The sequence below is a fragment of the Arachis ipaensis genome, chromosome B07 (assembly GCF_000816755.2).
Source record: "Arachis ipaensis cultivar K30076 chromosome B07, Araip1.1, whole genome shotgun sequence".
NCBI classification, from domain to species: domain Eukaryota; kingdom Viridiplantae; phylum Streptophyta; class Magnoliopsida; order Fabales; family Fabaceae; genus Arachis; species Arachis ipaensis.
In genome coordinates this window covers 11,927,866-11,934,406 of record NC_029791.2, presented here as the reverse complement: position 1 = coordinate 11,934,406, position 6,541 = coordinate 11,927,866, and positions in this window count along the sequence as shown.

Genomic DNA, 6,541 nt, shown 5'->3' with positions numbered 1-6,541 from the left:
TTTTGTCGAGCTTGTTGAAATTGAACAACAGTTTTACGAATAATGGAGCTGAAAATCAAGGTGGAGTTGAAGAAAGAATCTATTGAATTCATCTATCCCATTTGAAGATCATAATGATAAGTATCACTACGCATTACACGCCTACTAATTCAGTAAAATATGGATACCAAAAAACAACACCAAACAATAATATCTCTTTATTTTTAACTACTACTATTTATGTAAAAATGTATTCATATAAAAAATAATAATTAAGATGTAAACATATATTATATTAAATAATTTAGTCAAATTTATTAAAAGTTTAATTTTAATACATTAACAGTGTAAAATATTTTACACAGTTGTGCAATCACATTTGTTATTTTGGATGATCATTCACGTGGTTAACGTAAAAGATAATTATTTTTATTACTATGACATTACGTAATTAGATACACGTATAAAACTACTTTACAGATAATACATCAAAATTAAATTCATTTATTAAACCTTCTAAAAGTTCTTAACATCTTCATGTATGTGAGTATACACCTTAGCTTGTTTTTATAAATGAAGATTTAAATTAAACATGTATGTAATTGCAGTCTCAAATGATAGATAATAGAGGTTGAATTCAAGACTTATTAGGCCAAAGAAAAGCACCCATAGCAAACTGTCTCTTGTAGGTTAAATCACCATGAGTAGGTAACCCATACTCTTTAAGCAACCCATCAAGCTTCCACTCAGGCATGTCTTGGTAATCCTTCTCAGTGTATCTTGGATAATGAAGTGGCATCTGAAAGAAGCTACTAACACTAACACCAACACCACTACTATTCTTTTTGGGACTCTCCATATATATCTTCAATTCTCTCTCTTTCTCTTTTCTCAATATTTATTTAATGGTGTGCAAGTTTTTCTGTATTTAATCAATGCTTTGAGATAAAGATAAATAGTGCTAGCTATTATAGTTTACTATTTATATATATATATTAAAAAAATAAAAAATTCCATTCACATCATAACGTTTTATATATCTTTTAGATACGACGATTTCTGGATAAGAAACATTTGTCTCTATATATCCTCATCTCACACGAATTTCACCTTTTTTTTTTCCTTTTCTTCTTTAGCTGTGGAAACACACAAAGCTTAAGCTCAACATGAAATTGAATATCAAATAACACAAAAATAAAAGCATATTGCTATTGTTTTTTTATTGATATAATATATTTTGTCCATAGGATAATAATGTACAATTGTGGTCCTCCTATTTTAGAATTCAAAAATATTTGATAATTAAAAAATATTAATAAAAAGTAATTAAAATTTAATTTTTTTAATATTTATTAATTATTTTTCCCCATTAATTATTAAAAAATGAAATACAAAGATGTCCAAAAGCAGAACAGCATAATAAAAGGTGGAAATTTTCCAAAAACACTACACTGAAGGTATTCATCCAACGGTGCGTGGTCGAAAAACGAAGAAAAATCTTAAAGAAGAAATAATGATAAATCAAATTGAATGCAACTAAGAGCTTGTCTCATGGAGATGACGACCTAAACTGGGAGTTCTTTGGATTTCACGAAGCAACTTGACAGAGCTTGCTATAATGGCAGACGGCATAGAAGTAGAACCTTCAAAAATCAACTGGTTGCGAGCTTTCCAGCAGTTCCAGCAAATGATGGCAAGCAATTGAGGATTACGGTCAGCATTCTTCAACGGGTTAAGTATCTCTGTTGATGCAGTCCACCATGTCCAAAAGTCGTTAGAACTCTGAGGAGGAAGACAGTCACGAAGATAACTCTGAGACCATACGTCTTTAATTCTAGAGCAATCGGTCAAACAATGAGTGACTGTTTCCGTTGCTTCATGACAGCAAGGGCATATTGGTGATATAGATGGGATGCGGTGATGAATCTGAGCAAGCACCGGAAGTCGGCCATGGAGAGCTTTCCAGATAAATAGCTTAATTTTGTGAGGCAAGTTCAACTTCCATAGATCAATCCACGGCTTTTTCTGCTGCATATAATTAGGGCAAAGCTCCAGAGGCGGATGGTAAAATAAATAGCCAATTCTGTAACCTGAAGCTGTATCATATTGCTTGGATTTGTTCAAATCCCATTGCAATTTGTCCCTACTCTGCTGAATTTTAACTGACAAAATCCTGTTTGCAACGTCTTGGGGAAATAATTCTTGAATGAGATTCTGATTCCAATTTCTATCTTCAGTAATTAAATCTTTAACTCTTGGAACCAACTCAGAAATAGCCTGTCTATTTGGCATGTCAGAAATCATTAAAGGATACGGAGGATGCAGCCAAGGATCCTCAAAGGTTCGGATATTCTCACCAGTACCCACAGCCCAATTAAGACCTTTTTCAACAATCTTTCGGCCTTCCAATATGCTCCTCCATCCCCAAGAAGGTAAGACTCCAATTTCTGTCGTTATAGCATTATCATTGCTAAAGTATTTACCTCTTAAGATTTTGGATAATAAGGAAGTAGGCTGTGTTACAAGTCACCAAAACTGTTTGCCTAAAAGCGCCAGATTTTGGATTCTGAGATCTTTAAATCCAAGGCCTCCTTCTTTTCGTGGGCGAGTCATAGTGTCCCAGCTAATCCAAGCCATCCTCCTTTCAAAACCTTTTTGTCCCCACTAGAACTGAGAAAGTAGAGAGTGAATTTCCGAAATTAAACCATCAGGTAACTTGAAACAAGGCAATGTATAAATAGGAATAGCTTCTCCCAGTGCCTTAAGCAATACGTGTCTACCACCTGACAAAAGAAGATTGTGCTTCCACCCTTGGATTCTTTTCTGAACCTTTTCTTTGATCATACTAAAAGAAGCCTTTTTTGATTTAGAGACTGTAGAAGGCAAACCAAGGTATTTATCCTGAGCCCCAATATGATTAATATTCATAGAGTTAGCCAGTAGTGTACGAGTAGTGGACGGAGTGTTGTGGCTAAAGAATACAGCAGATTTATTAAGATTTACCCTCTGGCCATTGATGCTTTCATAAGAATTCAATAAATGCAGGATATTTGAACATGCTTCAGGATTAGCCTTATAGAATAAAATGGAATCATCAGCAAACAGGAGGTGATTGACCTTGGGACATCGCCTATGTATCTAAAGACCCTGAATTAGTCTGTTTTGTTCTGCCTTGTGTAGCAAGAAGGAGAGACCTTCTGCACAAAAAAGAAAAAGATAGGGGGATAGAGAATCTCCTTGTCGAATACCTCTATTTGGTTTGAAGAAACCATAAGGTTGTCCTTCCATAATAACAGAATAAGAAACAGTTGTCACTAATTCTCGAATCCACATGATCCATCGGGGGTCAAAACCAAACTTCTCCAATATAAACCAAAGAAAGTGCCATTCTACCCTATCATATGCCTTACTCATATCTAATTTTAGCACCATTTCATTTTTGAGACCCCTTTTTTTGTTCTTCAAGTAATGCATACACTCGTGAGCAATTAGGATATTATCAGAGATTAATCTGCCTTTAATAAAAGCACTCTGCGTAGTGCTAATTAGTCTATTCATCATACCCTGAAGCCTATGTACAAATACTTTGGAGATAATCTTGTAAAAGACTGAAGATAGGCTTATTGGTCTTACCTGAGTCATATCTTTAGCATCAGAAATCTTGGGAATAAGACAGATCTGAGTGTGGTTAAAACCCTTCAAGATTCTGCCCCCAGAAAAGAAGCTCTTAACTGCTCGAAAGACATCACCACTAAGTATGTTCCAGAAGCTTTGAAAAAATTTTGCTGTCATACCATCATCTCCTGGAGCACTTTGAGGATGAATGCTAAATGTTGTGCATTTCACTTCCTCCATAGTCACTGGTCTTTGAAGCCTACAGTTCATGTGAGCTGTAACCTTAGGTTCAAAATCAATAAACAGAGGTTCAGGGTTCTCATGACAAGTGGAGGAAAAGATGTCCTTGAAATAAGATTCAGCCACAGAAGCAATACCAGCATTTGAAGTAGCCACTTCACCATCACTGCCAGTTAGTTGCCAAATTCTATTCCTTCGGGTTCGGTTTCTAAATTTCTGATGGAAGAAAGCTGTATTCTGATCACCAAATTTGAGCCATTTGACTCTAGACTTATCTTTCCAATAAGATTCCTCATTTTGCAATGCTTTTTCAAGTTTGTCCTCTATTTCTGAAATGATGTCGCCTCCATGAATTCCTGCTAAACGAAGTTCCTCTAATTCTGACTGTAGTAAATCAATCTCCACATTCGAATTAGATCTCTGTTCTTGCTGCCATCTGACAATCTTATGCCGACAACGCTTTATTTTTTGAGCTAGGATATACATGGCTGAACCATCAATCTGTTCATGCCAAACCTCTCTATCAATCTGCCTTATTTCATCATTAGAACACCATCTTTCTTGGAATTTGAATCGGCGTTTAGATCTCTCAGTTCTCGGGTTAGAGTCTAGGAGAAGACGGGCATGATCCGAGCCTGATTCTGACAGTCTAAGAACCGTTGCATTGGGATAGAGTTGCTGCCAATCAACTCCTACCAGGAATCGGTCCAGTCTTTCCTATATCAACTCATCACCCCTCCGTCTATTTGACCAAGTGAATGGTCTTCCGACCATACCAATATCAATCAGGGAATTATCATCAATAAAACTATTAAAGGTTTCAATAGAAGGAGATTTAGCACCCCCACCTTCTTTCTCCAATTGATTAGAAATGGCATTAAAATCCCCCATTAACACAACCTTACCATCGAACTGTTGGGTGACTGAAGTTAATTCAGCAAATTGAGCCATTCTATGTTGATCATTTGAACTGAGATAAACACCATAGGGATCATTAGAACCAGCTGTCAGAACTGATGCCGCAATGAAAAATCTACCATGCTGTAAAATCTGAACAGTGCAACCATCCCTCCATGCCATTGCCAAACCCCCTTATAATCCATCAGTATCTACAATAAACCATTCCTTGAAACCACAAGATCTTAGTTTTCCTTCAACTTGTCGAGATTGATTTTTTATTTCACAGATAAAACTAACCTCGGGGGAGTAGGATTTGCAAATCCCTTTAAGATTGTGGATTGTCAGGGGTCTCTCCAAACCCCGACAATTCTACAAGAGCAGTTTCATATTTCTTTGGGTGCCACTTGAAGGCTGGCACCCTCCACCGTCATAGTAATTATATGAGGGTTCTGAGTCTCTAATTTGTTGCTCATGGTGTAGAGAAAATCAGAATTGGTATTTAATGATTCCAAAGAGACATAAGATATATGGAATGAGTGAATTAGAAAATGGAATGAATTAAAAGAGGAATGAATTGGGAGAGAAAACGAAAATTAGGGAGCTAAGTGGAAAAGAAATTAAGAAAAGAAAGTAGAAGAAGATGGAAAAGAGTTTGACGAAGAAAAGACAAAAAAAGGTGTAACCATGGAGGCGGCACAGTAAAACCCTAGCAGAGCGTACACTTTCAATTACTATGATAGTTATCTAATAATGAGTACTTGACAAGTGGCATAAGGCACTACAATATATGTGTCAAATAGAGGCGGTTTATTTTGGAATTTGTGGCGATTTAAAATCGTCGCAAAACGACATTCTACCAGTTCAATAACTGATGTGATTTAGAGTGTGGGATTAATATTTGCGGCGATTTCTAGCTAGTAATTACTGGTATAATTGCGACTAAATAGATAAAAATTATTTGCAGCATTTTACAACTGCTTTTATTTTTAAAATAGGTTTTAAAAAAAACTCTGACAGTTTTGAACCGTCACAATTTAACATACAGTTTTAAAAAAAATAGCAGGGGTTTATAGCCCCCTAAAACAATGCAATATCATTTTACATATTTGATATTTTATTAAATTATTAATAGGAATCTAAAATTATAACATTACAAAATAAATACAATTTAAGGTTTAGGGTTTTGAATTGGGGTGCTTATTACATTTTTGAGATAAATAAACAAAAATCAAGAAATGGTGGCAATGAGTACTGCCACGCTGAGACAACTAAGAGCCATTATATGTATGAGATATAGCATGGATATTTATAGAGAGTTCTTGAAGAATAATTCAAGATTTAATTAAAAAAACCTTTTCTCTATAATTTTATATTTGTAATGTTATAAGTACTATATAGGGGACGGCATGCCAGCTGAGTAGAATTCTAGTTTCGATTGCAATGATATATAGCATTTTTTTTTAAATTACCACTTTGGATAAAAAAAATTTGTGTGTCTACTTTGAATGATATTCTATTATATATTATTCACCACAAAAAATTAAATAATCTATTATATATTCTTATCATTAGTCCAGGCAAGAAAGGAAAAAGAAATGGATAATATCGATCCAAATTCAGCAACATAATTTTGTATTTTTTATTTTACCGAATTAAGAAGAGACTATTTATTTTGTTTATTTTTTCTTCAATAATTGTGGTGAAAATAATGTGGTGGCCTTTGTTACAGAGGCACTCAAGTCAGACAAAGATTGGTACCTATGAAGGTGATAGTTATTATTAGTATTTCACCGTAAATGAAAAACTC